Genomic DNA, 15,566 nt, shown 5'->3' on the forward strand with positions numbered 1-15,566 from the left:
TCAGTTCTTTCTGGGCCGTTGCGGAGCCGGCTCCCCGGCTGACTGTTACCCGACCGCCTCGAGTTCCGGTGTCCGGCCGTGTGCTGAAGAGACAGCTTCTCGGATGGAAGGGTGGGTACCCGGAGCTGGAAGGCCGTCCTTGTCGCGGGGAGCAGGGCGGTCCAGCTGTCCCCTCCCCCCTTTCCCGTGTCGGTCCCTCGCGAAATCCCCACGAAAAGCTCCGAGTGCCGTGGTCCTTGGACCCTTCCCCGCCGCGGTGGCCCGTGTCGTGTCACCAGGCGCGGTGAGTATGTGGCTGAGCGAACCGGCTCCCCAGACTTCTGTCATGGAGTCCTTAAACGGACCCTTGCCATTTTTTTTTTTTTTTCCCTTGCAAAATTTTTACTCCTTAGTAAAGCAAATTTACTTTTCTTTTAAAGGGAGGTTGAGCATCAGCCCTGGGTGTTCATTGGAAGGACTGATGCTGAAGCTGAAACTCCAATACTGTGGCCACCTCATGCGAAGAGTTGACTCATTGGAAAAGACCCTGATGCTGGGAGGGATTGGGGGCAGGAGGAGAAGGGGACGACAGAGGATGAGAAGGTTGGATGGCATCACCGACTCGATGGACATGTGTTTGGGTGGCCTCTGGGAGTTGGTGATGGAAGGGAGGCCTGGCGTGCTGCGATTCATGGGGTTGCAAAGAGTCGGATACGACTGAGCGACTGAATTGAACTGAGGTCGAAAACTTTAATGTTATATAGTCGTTACCACCATGGTAGCCCGGCTGGTAAAGAATCCGCCTGCAAAGTGGCAGACCCGGGTTGGATTCCTGGGTCGGAAGATCCCCTGGAGGAGGTCTTCGGAACCCACTCAAGTTTTCTTGCCTGGAGGATTCCATGGACAGAGGAGCCTGGCGGGCTACAGTTCATGGACTCGCAAAGAGTCCGACACGACTGAGTGACCACAAGCATGCACACAGATCTTAAAGAACACATATGGGGAGGCTTTGGACACCTGATGGGAAGAACCGACTCATTGGAGGAGACCCTGACACTAGGAAAGATGGAAGGCAAGAGGAGAAGGGGAGGACAGAGGATGAGTTGTTTGGATGGCATCACTGACTTAATGGACATGTTTTTATTGAGTCGCTCAGTCCAGTCTGAGTCTTTCTGACCCCGTGGACTGCTGCAGGCCAGGGTTCCTTGTCCTTCACTAATTCTCCCAGAGTCTACTCAAACTCATGTCCATGAAAAGGAAAGATACACCCGTCTGAATGCAGAGTTCCAAAGAATAGCAAGAAGAGATAAGAAAGCCTTTGTAAGTGAACAATGGACATGAGTTTGAGCAAACTCCAGGAGATGGTGAAGGACGGGAAGCCTGGCATGCTGCACTCCATTGGGTTGCAAGGAATCAGACACAACTTAGCGACTAAACAGCAAGGGAACTACATTATTTATTAGTTATTTCCAACAGCCTGTTTAGGTGAAGTTTCAGTACGGTGAAACAATTCTGGCAAAAGCAACAAAGTGTAACAGAACATTTGAGATTTCTTTTGACAGAGTTAGAACATCTTTAAATTTAATCAATCAAAAAATTTTAAATATTTCAGATTATTACCATCTCTTTTAGTTTCTGATCTGAAGTCACTTGGTTGTGTCTGACTCTTTGTGACCCCACAGACTGTAGCCCCCCAGGCTCTTCTGTCCGTGAAATTCTCCAGTCAAGAATACTGGAATGGGTAGACATTTCCTTCTCCAGGGGATCATCCCAACCCAGGGACTGAACCCATGTCTCCTGCATTGCAGACAGATTCTTTACGATCTGAACCACTGGTGCTGTGCCTCTTTTAGTTTGGGTCTCCCGAAAGCAGACTCTGAGGCAAAGTTTCAAATTCAGTTTCAAGTTTGTCTGGCAGTAGTCCTAAAAAAGACCACTCTTTATTGAAAAAGAGATTGGGAAGGAAAGGATGGAAGCCAATAGAGACGAATCAGCACTACAGGCAGCTGAGCCAGTGCCCTAGAATCCTGCCTCCAGGCGGGGAGGGAGCTGGGGTGTTTACCCCCGGCCACTCAGGGGTGCCCCCCAGCGGTGCAGTTCCCCAGTGCTTCCACCCCCAGTGTGCAGGGGCAGAGGCTCTGGGGGCACAGCAAGGGCTGTGGATGGGAAGGGTGACCTTAGCTGGTTAAAGCTTAGGGTGGGGCACCATCCCGCCTCTGGCTTTCCTGTTTGTGCAGCACGATGGTAAGAAGGCTATGCTGAGAAAATTACACATGGAAATCAGAGGGTGGGTTTGTTTTGTTTTTTTTAACAGAAGTGATGGATTGATTTGCATCCCCCACCCCCCAGTCTTCCTCCAGTACCCACTTTAGAAGTCCACCATATCATTACTCTAGAGTTTTTTTTTTCTTTTTCCCTTCCTTTCTTTCTTCCTCTCTCTTTTCCTCTCTCCCTCCCTCCCTCCCTTCTTTCCTTTCTTCCTCTCTTCTCTGTTTTCTATCACATAGCAAAGGCTGTAGTTTCCAGAGTCTGAGTCCTAGAGATGGATTGTACGCCCTAACACGTGGTGGGGTGTCAGAACAGGAAATCAGTTTTCTGTCAAACTTATCACTACCACTCAATGTATAGGGAAGTATTTTAAAGCAACTCGTATGGAGCCTGATTGTGAGACAGTCAAATGTCCTCATCTTCACTCTGACCATCTGCTCTTTCTTGGAGGCCAAGCGAAGGTTCCTTGTCTTTCCCATGTCACCCACAAACATGATCTGGTCTGCTGGTCCTGTGTGCATGTTCTCAACTTCCGTTAGTTATTTTTCTGCTGTGCATTCATTTTTCTATACCTCCTGTGTGGCATCACTTCTGATCTGATTTCTATTTACAGGGGAATGCTAGTGTTGTGGCTGTTTAGTTGCTCAGTCATGTATGACTCTTGGGACCCCATGGACTGTAGCCCACCAGGCTCCTCTATCCATGGGATTCTCCAGGCAAGAATACTGGGGTGGGTTGCCATTTCCTTCTCCCGGGGATCTTCCCAACCCAGGAATCACACCCTCGTCTCCTGCATTGCAGGTGGATTATTTAACCACTGAGCCACGAGGGAAGCTCTCCTCCTAGTGTACTCATGTCCAAACACTGACAGATCAAAGTATATTTTAATTTCTATACATTTCTTTCTTTTGTTTCATTGCATAAAAGTAATGGTGTTATATGGTTATTAAAATTATGCATAGCATATTTTCCTGAGTTTCATTTAGGGTATTAAAGACAGAACTACAGAATATTTGTTATAAAAGGGAGAGTTGGATCTCCTAGAAATGAGAGCCATTAGGCTATATTGTATATGCCATGCATACATTTGACAGACTGTAATTGAGTGGGCTTCCCAGGTGGCACTAGTGGTAAAGAACCCACCTGCCAATGCAGGAGACATGGGTTTGATCCCTGGGCCAGGAAGATCCCCTGAAGTAGGAAATGGCAACCCACTCCAATATTCTTTCATGGAGAATCCCATGGAAGGAGGAGCCTGGCAGGCTACAGTCTGCCAGGTCACAAAGAGTTGGACACGACTGAAGTGACTTAGCATGTACAGTTGGGTTCTGGATGGCCTAATGTGAATAAAGATCATGTAGTCTTAGGGTATCTTCAAAAGTACCTATCAGAGGTAAAAGACGTTTTCCTGTGGCTTATATTTAGGTATATGACATATTTGGAGATATAGAAGCTCTTTATTATCTTAATATGACCATACATATTCCATAACACTTACTGTTGGCTAGAATATTTGTAAGTTATATTGTTCACAAATATGATTATTCTGTCCCTTATCCATTTTTCTCCTCTGAGGGTAATTTTGATGAAATGGATGGGGTCTTGCTCATAGTACAAAGAGCAGTATTAAAAGCAGAATGGATACCTAACTTCCCATTGCAGGGTTGTCAACACCACACCTTCATTTCCTAGCCTGTCCGTGTTGTTTAAACAAACTGAATACTCATTCAAAGAGGCTATCAGATGTAGTGCTATTAGTTCATGTTCTCCCGAAAGCTAACCTTGAGACAATTTCGGTGCAAATTCCACCCCTCCATTTGAGAGGTGACTCTAGGAAGCGTGGTTAGGACCTAGGGAGGTGAGATAGGGAAGAGGGTAGTGAATAATGAGTGGGTTACATCTGTGAGCACTTGGAAGTGAGTCCTGTTAGAGAGCTTCTAAGAGTCTGAGCAAAACCCTTCTCACAACTATCTCACCAGCAGGCAAGGAAGCCGAGCTATTTTCATACCAACTCCCTTTCTCATTGGATAAGGGTTGCTCCTGAGGTTATAACACCCTCCACCCTCCCCTGTGCTTTCAGCCAAGCTCATGCATGCAAGAAGGCCCTCGGGCAAACAGATACGGGTGCTTTTACAATTGTCCCCTGAAGCTCTAGGTGATCTTCAACATGGGCAAAGAGGCTATGGTTGGGACAACATCAGCATCTGCCAAAAGTGGAAAGAACGTATTGAGGCCAAATGACCAATTCCCCTTATCCTCTTACTGCAGGCCACAGGGCAGGATGTGTTTACTGGGCCAGCATTTTCCTCCCCTTGATGGAGATGGCTGAGGATTCATACCACATGACTCATCCTGGCCCATGATGTAGCTGTCCTGGATCCTTGTCAGGGTGCAGGCTGGATTTCAGGGCATCATCAAAACAGGAGAGACATGCCAAACTTCATAACCTCACCCTCTGCCCATGATATGTCCTCTTAGGAATCTGCCCAGTCACCTCCTGTCCATTTGGACAAGGCTAATGACCAAGATCTGCATCCCCCAGGGCTGTATCAACAGAAGTGGGAGCTTGTCGCTAACTGGCTTACTCAGAGATATGAGGATCATTATTGACTCCGATGTTTAATTTTGCTGTGCATCTCATGGCCAGGTCATGCTGACCTGTGATAGCATGTTGATTTGATATGTTCAACATAATGTCCTGAAACAAGATAGATTCTTTTAGGAACTTCCCTGGCAGTCCATTGTTTAAGATTCTGTGCTTCTACTGCAGAAGTTGAGAGGGCACAGGTTCAAGCCCTGGTGGGGGAACTAAGATTCTGCATGTTTCGCAGTGCAGCCAAAACACATATTCATTTAATTTTGTAATTTTCCTTTTCCCAAGTGGAGATAATCATAATGATTTTGTGCAGGAAACACCTTATCACTCATTTCCATTACTAGTAATACTGATTATTGTAAATCTATAGAAATGCCATGGAAATAGGCATACTTAGTAATATCATTACCATAGTAGCTCACCATACTCTTTCTAGCAATGCCTTAGTCCCAAAGGCGATAATGTGTCTGCTCTTGTGTGTCATATGTCTGATGACAAGATCATGAACCCAAAACTTCACTGGTAAGATATTTCTCCCCATGATACTCACCAAATCTGCCGTGAGTTAAGGCTGTTGTTTTCTTTCTTTTTTTGGCCATGCCACACAGCATGTGAAACTTCCCTGACCAGGGATCGAACCCTTGCCTCCTGTAGTGGCAGCATGGAGTCTTAACCACTGGACCACCAGGGAAGTCCCAAGGCTGTTGTTTTCTGATCTGACCAGCATCAAGGAGAAATAACCATTCTTTCACTCACCTGGCTTCATCACCTCTTCACCTGGTACCCACTCTTCCCACAGTCACAGCTCGCCTTGACCTCCCTCTGCATTTGAACCTGTGGTCCAGTCAGTAGGACCAGTTCTGATGTAGGGTGAGAGGAATTTGAGATGTTCCAGGGCCCTGCTCTGTGAGGGTGGCTGGATTCCATCCCCTTGAGAATGGAATTCCTCTGTGAAAGTGATTACACACTAATGCATTCATCAGTGATTGCCTGTCTCCCCTTCGCCACTGCAAGCAGGGCCTGTCTTTGATCTTTTTATCACCTTGGAACAGTGATTGACACAGTAGATCTTCAATATCCATATTTATTTATTGAATGACGTGAATGGGCCATGCTGGCTGCTCCCCCCAGCTCTACGGTTGGGTGGTCTTCAGCTTTTCCTGAGGTGCCTGTCTCCTGCCCCATGAGTAGCGCATGCCTTGTGCCCCCAGACTTCTCACCCTTATAGTTGTCCTTCGCTGACCCCATCTGTGATGGTGAATTTCATGTGTCAATTTGGCTAGCCCACAGCACCCAGACATGTGGTCAGATACATCTGCAGTTACCATTAAGGTATTTTTTAAGATGAGATTAACATTTAAATCGGTAGACATTGAGTAAAGCAGATTGCCCCTGCTCTGGATTGAATGTTTTCATCCCTCTGCCAAGTTCATATGTTGAAGCATTAATCCCCAATGTGATGGGGTTTGGATGTGGAGGTAGTTAGGTCATAGGGGTAGAGCTAGTGTCCCTGTAAGAAGACATCGGAGGGAGGTGATCTCTCTCTGCTATGTGAGGACGCAGCCAGAAGGCGTCAGCTTGTAAACCAAGAAGAGGGCCCTCACCCGAAGCCAGACTGGCCAGCACCTGGGTCGAGGACCTCTTAGCCCCCAGGACTGTGAGAAATATGTCGTGTAAGCCACCCAGTCATGGCATTTTTGTCGTAGCAGCCTGTGTAGACAACCCTCTGTAGTGATTCGGTGCTCTTGCAAATAGTCCAAGGCCCTCTAAAAAAGACTGTCTTCCTCTAAAGAAGGGGAAATTCTGCTAGCAGATGTCTTCAGACTGGAACTGCAGCAGCAACTCTTCCTGAATCTCCAGCCACAATCACATAAGCCAGTTCCTTATAATGAATCTCTCTCTTTGGCCAAAGAGAGAGAGAGAGATGATGATGATGCTAATGATAGAGAGATAGATGAGAGAGAGAGGGAGAGAGAGAGATGATAGATATCTATGGGGAGACAGAGAAATGTATAGATGCAGAGAGATATAGTCACACACCCTACTGGTTCCATTTGTCTGGAGAACCCTGATCAATGCACCATTGCACCCACTTCCAAGGACCAGTGACCTTTCTGGGGATGCTGGGCTCACTGGCTCCCTTGCTGACAGATGGTCCCTGTCTGCTTGGTTCTCTGAGTAGAGTATGTGTGTGCAGGCCACACACTCTGTGATCGCTGACAGCCCCCCGCCCCATGTGCTCTTAACAGTCACACTTCGTTGCCAGCTGCCCCGCTCCCCAAGTGTATGCAGCCTGTCTAGATTTGCCCTAAGCCTTTCACAGACTCACTCAAACCTGGTTCTGTGACTTCAGACTTCTGTATTCATTTTTTTCCTGTTTTATGATAATTTTACATTCTGGGGCTTGGAAAGACTGTTCCTCTCAGGACTAGGGAATCCTAGAGATGGTGAACAACTTGCCTGGGAGCATGACTTTGACAGGCAAACCAGCCAGGCCAAAACCCCATTCTCGGGCCCCTCCTGTGTCTGGCTCTCATGTACTGTGCTGTGCTGTGCTCAGTCGTGTCCAACTCTTTGTGACCCCATGGACTGCGGCCCTCCAGGTTCCTCTGTCCATGGGATTCTCCAGGCAAAAATACTGGAGTGGGTTGCCATGCACTCCTCCAGGGGATCTTCTGAACCCAGGGATCAAACCCAGGTCTTCCACATTGCAGGCAGATTCTTTACTGTCTGAGCCACCAAGGAAGCCCATCTAGCTCTCATACCCCAAACCAATCTTTTCCTGCTCTAACTCCCCCCAGGGCCCGGCGTCAGACTCCTAGAGACCACCCCTATAGCCCAGAGCCCACCCAAATTATTCAAGCTATCCAATCCTAAACTTGCTCAAATTTGCCTACCCTTCTTGGCCCGTTCCTCCCTGTAGAAACTACAGGAAAGACTCTGGACCATTCTCTCTTCCCGCTCTCTTTGCCTCCGGACTGGCCCTAGTTCTTCCCCCTGTGTGGCTCAAGGTGCTTCCTCCCTGCGGGAATTGTAAGTTGTAAACTTTTCTCCAAAGGCAGGTGTCTCCATGGCTGCCACCATACCATACCTGATTAAAACAAAGCCCCGGTCTGTTTCAAGATAAGCCCACCTTCCTGCCCCCCCCCACCCCCGACCCCCATCCCTCCCCAGGTATGGACAAAGGATTTCCAGAGTCATTGTAAGATAAATCACATGCTAGGAGTGTCTCAGAAAATCTACTGGTAGAACTGCATCAATAAAGGCACTTAACAGTCTCCTTTATATTGTCTCAATGATAATAGGTAGCTTTAGAATTGAGGGTTGGTTAAAGTGTTAAAATAAGGTGGTGGTTCTGATTTGGCAAGTATTTACATCATATGCCTGCTGGGGACTGCAGTATTTATTTATAAGGGAATTATTCAGCAATGTGTGCCCCACCAGTGGCCAAAAAGATGAAAGAATAATGACGTAGGTTTTCTGAACTAACTGATAACAGTCTGTCCTCGTGTGCAGGCCAAGGAAGTTCTTACCCGTGCAAACATGCCAGGTGGACAGCCTGGGACTCAGGTGGACCTTGCAGGAGGGAGCCTGACTCCAGGGGGAAGGAGCACCCACAGGACTGGTGGGATCCTGACTGAACTTGATCGTGCCTGTGAGCATATGTCCATCTGGATGTGTGTGTGCGTGCTAAGTCGCTTCAGTTGTGTCGGACTCTGTGTGACCCTATGGACTGTAGCCTGCCAGGCTCCTCTGTCCAAGGGATTCTCCAGGCAAGAACACTGGAGTGGGTTGCCATGCCCTCCTCCAGGGGATCTTCACAACGCTTGTCTCTTACCTCTCCTGCACTGTCAGGCCCACTTGCGCCACTTGGAAAACCCCATCTGGCCGAGCAGCCTTTAATAAACCACTGCCTTTGTGCTCCTGTCATTTTCCGGATTAAAACATGCCCATCGCTGGTTACAACCCTCATCTCTGGTGCTGATGCCCCTAATTTATTCCCTTGTAGCTGCTCCATGTAACGTCCTTAAGCAGACCTGCTCCACCGGCCACCAGCTGACCAGACATCTGTTCAATATCCTCCTGAGTCCTTAGTCATTTTTGAAGTGAGTTGTTCAAACACCTTCAGCCTGCTTGCCCCCAGACTAAATATTTCTATAACCTTTTCACCCTTTGATTATTTTTATTCCTTTTTTATTCCTCTCCAGTTTTCTATATTATTCTTACCCTGTGGAGTTTAACTGGTATATGAGATTCTACACATAAAATAGAGGCATAAAATACCTGATATATCATGATCATGATATATTTGTGATGATAACTGACAAGGTCTTATCCCTTGCTCCAGACCTTCTAAAGGAAAGAAAAGGACATTCTAACACAATCTGCCAATCAACCCAAGATAAGGGAAATAATAAGGAAATGGAATAATAAGGAAATAATAAGGAAAAATGGATAATGAAAATAATCTATTTCTATTTTTAAGATAAAAGATATCAATTAAAAAATTATTCTAAGCCAATTCACAGCAGAACAACTGCCCCCCACACACACAACCAGTAGTTTATATGAATTCCAGCTAACTATCCATCATACCAAATATAAAAAGGTCAGAGCTTTTTATCAACAATTCTATTGAAAAGAAATGACTTGTATATTGTTAACATACATTGTGGGCTTCCCTGGTAGCTCAGACAGCAAAGAATCTGCCTGCAATGTGGGAGACTGTGGGTTGGGAAGATTCCCTGGAGAAGGGAATGGCTACCCACTCCAGTATTCTTGCCTGGAGAATTCTATGGACAGAAGCCTGGCAGGCTCCAGTCCATGGATTCGCAGAGTCAGACACAACTGAGTGACTAACACCATGCATTACATGTTCTTTATCGTCTTAAAACATGAACACAAATGTATTATGCACATAAAATATAAACAGATGGTCATGTCCTCTAGCATCTTGATATATTTTAAGAGCTGAACAACCCTAGGTATCTGTTCAACTCTAGGGGGAGCCAGGGTAGCGTCGTGCAATGATCAAATGCTCAGAGCTAGAAGCCTGCCTTCGAATCCCATGTCACCTCTCAACTAGTGTAGACCTGGGACTTCCTCAGTGGTCCAATGGCTGAGACAACATGCTTCCACTGCAGGGGGCACAGGTTCAATCCCTGGTCGGGGAAATATGATCCTGCCTGCCTTGGAGTGCAGCTAAAAAATAGGGGGGAAAATTGCTTGGGAAAAAATAAACAAAAACTAGTACAGACCTTCAGGTAGTTCTTAATCTCCACACCTCATTTTCTCATCTGTAAACAGAGAATGATGATGTAATAGTATCTGCCTCTAGGGGTCTTCTGAGCATTAAATAATACATTTTTTTTTAAAAGACCACTTTGAACAGGTCCTGCCCATAGTAATTTCTTGAATTATTATTATTGTCATTTTCATAATTATACTTTGAACACTGGCAAGGAGGCTGAAACAGTTCTCAAAATCGAGGCTATCTGTGCCAGAGCACTCATGAGACAGTTTGTCCCAAAAGGAGTAATTAGAAATAAAGAACCGGAACAGCGTGATCACGCCCTCTGACGAAGGACCTGGGGATGCAGTTTCCGGCTTAACTTCGCCAGATCCTGGTTCTCTGGGGACTTGAGCTGCTCTCCTGGAGGTGTTCCCAGGGCGTGTAGAAACAGGGGAAAGAAGAGTCATCTTCCTCCTCCTCCTGGGCTTCCCTGATAGCTCAGTGGGTAGGGAGTATGCCTGCAGTGCAGCAGACCCCCATTCGATTCCTGGGTCAGGAAGATCCGCTAGGGAAGGGATAGGCTACTCTCTCCAGTATTCTCAGGCTTGCCTTGTGGCTCAGCTGGTAAAGAATCCACCTGCAATGCAGGAGACCTGGGTTTGGAAAATGCCCTGGAGAAGGGAAAGGCTACCCACTCCAGTATTCTGGCCTGGAGAATTCCTTGGACTGTATAACCCATGGGGTCGCAAAGAGTCAGACACAAGTGAGTGACTTTCACTTTCAGTTGACTTTCCCCTTCCTTCTTTCTCTACGATCCACCTTTGGTCTGTTCATCACTGCAGCATCTCTTGCTGACCTGGGAAAATGGGGGCTCAAATGTCCACAGGGGCCATCACTGAAAGAAAAGTCTGGCCATAAGTCATCAACAGACACACTTAGCTTGCATCTTAGTCATGCAGTAAGATTCTCCCACGTACACAAATAAAGATGCTTTCTGGGGACTTCCCTGGCATGCCAGTGGTTAAAATGTGCACTTCCACTGCACGGGGCACTGGTTCAATCCCTGGTTGGGGAGCTAAGATCCTGTCTGCCATGTGGCATGGCCAAAAAAAAATGGGAAAATTTTTAAAAGGAGAGAATGTTCTAGTGCATTTACTGTGGAGAGCAAACATTAAAAAAGATCCTCTCGGACTTCCCTGCTGGCCCAGTGGTTAAGACTCTGAGCTCCCAATGCAGGGGGCCCAGGTTCGATCTCTGGTCAGGGAACTAGATCCCACATGCTGCAACTAAGACCTGGTGCAGCCAAATAAATGAATAAATAAAAAAAAATTTAAAAAAAAAAGGATCCTCTCTCCCAGGTTTTGAAGACATAGTCTCACTTCATTTTATCTTCCATTTTTCCACTTTTGATGGTGACCCAGATATGGAGAAGTTTTTTTTTTCTTCCTGTGGAAAGTCAACAATACAGGCATGATAATAACAGCTCTTAAAGTGTAAGGGGGCTTCCCTGGTGGCTCAGTCGGTAAAGAATCCATCTGCAATGCGGGAGATCTGGGTTCAGTCCCTGGGTTGGGAAGATCCCCTGGAAGAGGGCATGGCAACGCACTCCAGTTTTCTTGCCTGGAGAATCTCCATGGACAGAGGAGGCTGGCGGGCTTCAGTCCCTGGGGTTGCAAAGAGTCGGACACTGAGCGACTGAGCGACTAAACACAGCAAAGTGGAAGGATTAGTAGGGCGTGGCAGAGACTGTGTTGAAGGGATCAGTACACAGCTCATCTGAAGAGGTGAACCACTCTGAGCCCCATGAGGAAATTCCAAGAGGGATTGGGCGGGGGAGATACAGTAATGCAACCCAGAGCTTTGGGCTTTGATGAAGAATTCCCCAGCTGTTAAATGTTGGCTCATATTGACCTCTGTAGGCCAATCCAAACGATACCACAGGAAGGCCTGCAGCAGTGGACAATTCATGGTGTCTGCTGCATATCTGCCATTAACATCGTCAGTTTGGTCACAGCACCAATGGTGATCTGGGGGTTGTGCAGCACGGTGGCCTGGGTCCCAATCACAGCCAGTGAGGAACCTCGATTCCTCTGAGCAGACGGTCTCTAAGACGCTGATTCTCAGACGCGTGTGCACAAAACCACCCAGATGCTTGTTTTAAGTGGTTCGTTATGTAAGATTTTGAAGGCAGGCCCAGGGATTTGCATTTTTAAAAGAAAACAAACATTTTTCAATAGAACTTATTTTTTAGAAAAGCTTTAGATTCACAGGAAAAACAAAATGAGAAGATAGTACAAAGAGTTCCCATAAGACCTACGCCCAGTTTCTCTTATTATCATCTTACATTACTGGAACATATTTGTCCCAGTCAGCAAACCAATACTGACACATTATGATGAATGAACGGCCATACGTTATTCAGATTTCCTTTTTACCTGCCATCCTTTTCTATCCGGGAGCCTGTCCAGAATAGCACATCACATTTAATTATCGCATTTCTTTAGGCTCTTCTTGGCCGTGGCAGCTTTTCAGACTTTCCTTGTTTCCGTGACCTTGACTCTTGAGGAGTATCGGTCAGGCGGTTTGTAGAACTTTATTAGAACTTGCTGGATGTTTTTCTCACGGTAAGATTGAGGTTATGGATTGCCAGGGGGAAGATCCAAGGGTAGACTGCCATTTCCATCACTTCATAGCAAGTGTGCCTACTGTCAGGCTGGCTCCTCACTGTGTTGACCTCGATCGGCAGGCTGAGGCTTTGTTAGTCGGGTTCCTCTACCGTCAGATTAATCTCTCTCTCTCTCTCTCTCTCACACACACACGCCTTTTCATACTGCCCTCTTTGAAAGGAAGCCACCACGTGCAACTCACACGAGGGTGAAATGAGGCTCCATATCTTTAAGGACAGAGGACCTGCATGAATTATTTGGAATTCTTCTGCACAGATTTGCCTCTTCTCCCCTGTTTATTTACTCAACCATGTGTTTACGTTAGTATAGACTCACAGATGTTTATTTCATATTCTGGGTTATAACCCAGTACCACTTTGTTGCTCGAACTGTCCCAATGTTGGCCACCGGGACCTCTTTCCCCCAGCTCTTATGTCTCTTTAAGCACCCTTCCCCCTCCCATGTGGATTTTGAGTCTGTATTTTTTCGCAAAATCCCCAAGTGATTCCAGAGCAGGTGGTCCAAGGGCCTCATTGGGAGAAGCATGGCTCAGGTGTGCCGTGAGCTCTGGCTACAGAATCCTACCCACTCACTGATCCCTTCAGCAAGCAGGTGAGGGGTGACTCCCTGTCCATATTATCCATTCAGCAAAGACATTGAGTGTCACCACCCTGCCTCCTCCTGTTACCCAACCAGGCTAGTTTGCCCGATGCACAGCAAGCTAAAATGCTGAGATGCCAAGGCAAAGTGAAGGTCTGTTCGCAAGGCAGCTCAGCTAGGAAACAAGCCTCAAATCTGCCTCCCTAAAGGGAAGGGGCCTGGGGTGTTTATGAGATAAAGAATAAAGAAGGAGGGCGAGGGGATTCCCTGGCAGTCCAGTGGTTAGGACTCCATGCGTTCACGGCCGAGCTCAACTTTTGCCTGGGTTCAATCCCAGTTGGGGAACTAAAATCCCACAAACCCGCGTGGCAAAAGAGAGCAAGAGAAGTTCTTTAAAAAAAAAAAAAGCAGCAGCAGGATGGGCCTAGACACGGGGAGTGAGGGGAAGGTGATTGGGAAAAGGTGTGGTGATGATTAGTTTGCACAGCTGTAACTAGCCTGCAGGCCTCCATGTGTTCGAAAGCTCACTCACGTCTGTCCAGCTGGAGGGTCCGTGGTCCGAGCTGGCCTTCACCAGCTCTGCTCAAACGAGACACCGCTGACTGCAAGTTTCTGGGAAAGAACTCTGGTGAACATCTTATTGTTTAGACTACGTACAGCTGGGAGGCCTTACAAGCCTTCAAAGGGCCTTGATCAGTGACAGCAGGTGAGATGCCTTGACTCCGAACCCAGGGTGTCACGCCCTGCCTGGGGCTCTGTGCGTCTTGGTGTGCAGCATTCGCCCAGAAATTCAGGCTTGACTGGGCGACTTTCACTTTCACTGGGGAACAGAGATCCCATATGCCATGTGGTGTGGCCAAAAAAAAAAAAAAAAAATTCACAAATCCATTACAAAATAAAATAGGCCATAGAAATTTTTATAGATGGGGTGCAGGTGGGCGTGTTTGAGATCCCTTCACCTATAGTATCTTTAATTTTCTGAATGAAACTGGAGACTGCGTTAATCCTTACTTAGAGCAAAGGGTTTGGGTTCAAACATGCAGTCTGGGAGGGCATTAAGGGTGTGAGATAGTGGTGTGGCAGTTTGACTCTAGTCAGGAGAAAAAACCCACAGCAATAATATGAGAAGAGAGAAGTAATTATAAAGAATGGTTAATTACATTAAAGAGAAGGCCAAGATATCTTAGAGGAGGCAGTTTTGACCTCTCAGACTGGGAAAACAAAGGCAGATGGGTGGGGAATTACTTAAAACCTTACACATTAGAGGAGTGGTCCCATGGGGCCAGGACCCAGCCCTCTGAGGAGGGGGTGCTGGTGGGCTGGTGATGGTCGGGGAGCAATGACACTGTCTCTGTAAGCGCTGGAGTAACTGGAAACTGGATTCAACTGCTGTTACAGGAAAACATAGCCCCTGCCAGAGAGGGAGGCAGGGGTGTTGGGGTGTTGCTCTGAATAACCGCAAGCAGAAAGGAGGTCTCAAGTCCCACCTTCTTCCTGCAGGCTTGCAGCCTTCCTGTTGCACCCCTATGGTTTGCAGAACCTTCACCCAGTAGCATGAAGCCAAGTAGAGAAGCTCGGCTTTGGAGCTGAGAGGCAATGACCGTCACAAGGCAGTCACCCCTCCACTGCATGAGCGACATTTAGTACATATACACATATGCAAGTCTGTACACTGGCTGAATTTCTTTCTTCCCTTGTCTGAGAATCATTTTTATGGCTCTTTGCTGAATTGGAGCTTTCTTTGCATCCCAGAGCTCAGCTTCAGGTTCCCTTGGTTGTTTATCCCCTCCCAGAAAATTCCTGATGTATTACCTAGTTCAAAAAGAACTAAAAAAGGGTTACAAATATCCATCAACATACAAATGGATATGCCAAATGTCATATATACATACAATGGAATTCAGCCTTAAAAGGGAAGAAAATTCTGACATATACAACAACATGGATGAGCCCTGAGGACATTATAGAAGGCAGCTACAAAGTATTGTGATTCCACTTACATGAGGTACCTAGAGTCTTGTTTTCTGTTGTTCCGTCTCCAAGTCATGTCCGACTCTTTGCGAACCCATGGACCCGCCAGGCTCCTCTGTCCATGGAATTTTCCAGGCAAGGATACTGGAGTGGGTTGCTATTTCCTTCTCCAGGGGATCTTCCTGACCCAGGGATCGAACCCACTTATCCTGCATTGGCAGGTGGATTCTTTACTGCTGAGCCAACCAGGGAA

General features: G+C 46.9%; 1 long non-coding RNA gene across 1 annotated transcript; it reads left to right on the forward strand.

Annotated features, from left to right (window-relative positions):
- The first annotated feature begins 19 nt into the window (after window positions 1-19).
- LOC139036320 (uncharacterized) lies at window positions 20-3,646 on the forward strand. The gene is made up of 2 exons (XR_011489053.1): window positions 20-111; window positions 420-3,646. It is a non-coding gene; the product is annotated as an uncharacterized lncRNA (long non-coding RNA).
- The last annotated feature ends 11,920 nt before the right edge of the window (window positions 3,647-15,566 follow it).

Source organism: Odocoileus virginianus, chromosome 8, assembly GCF_023699985.2.
Source record: "Odocoileus virginianus isolate 20LAN1187 ecotype Illinois chromosome 8, Ovbor_1.2, whole genome shotgun sequence".
NCBI classification, from domain to species: Eukaryota; Metazoa; Chordata; class Mammalia; order Artiodactyla; family Cervidae; genus Odocoileus; species Odocoileus virginianus.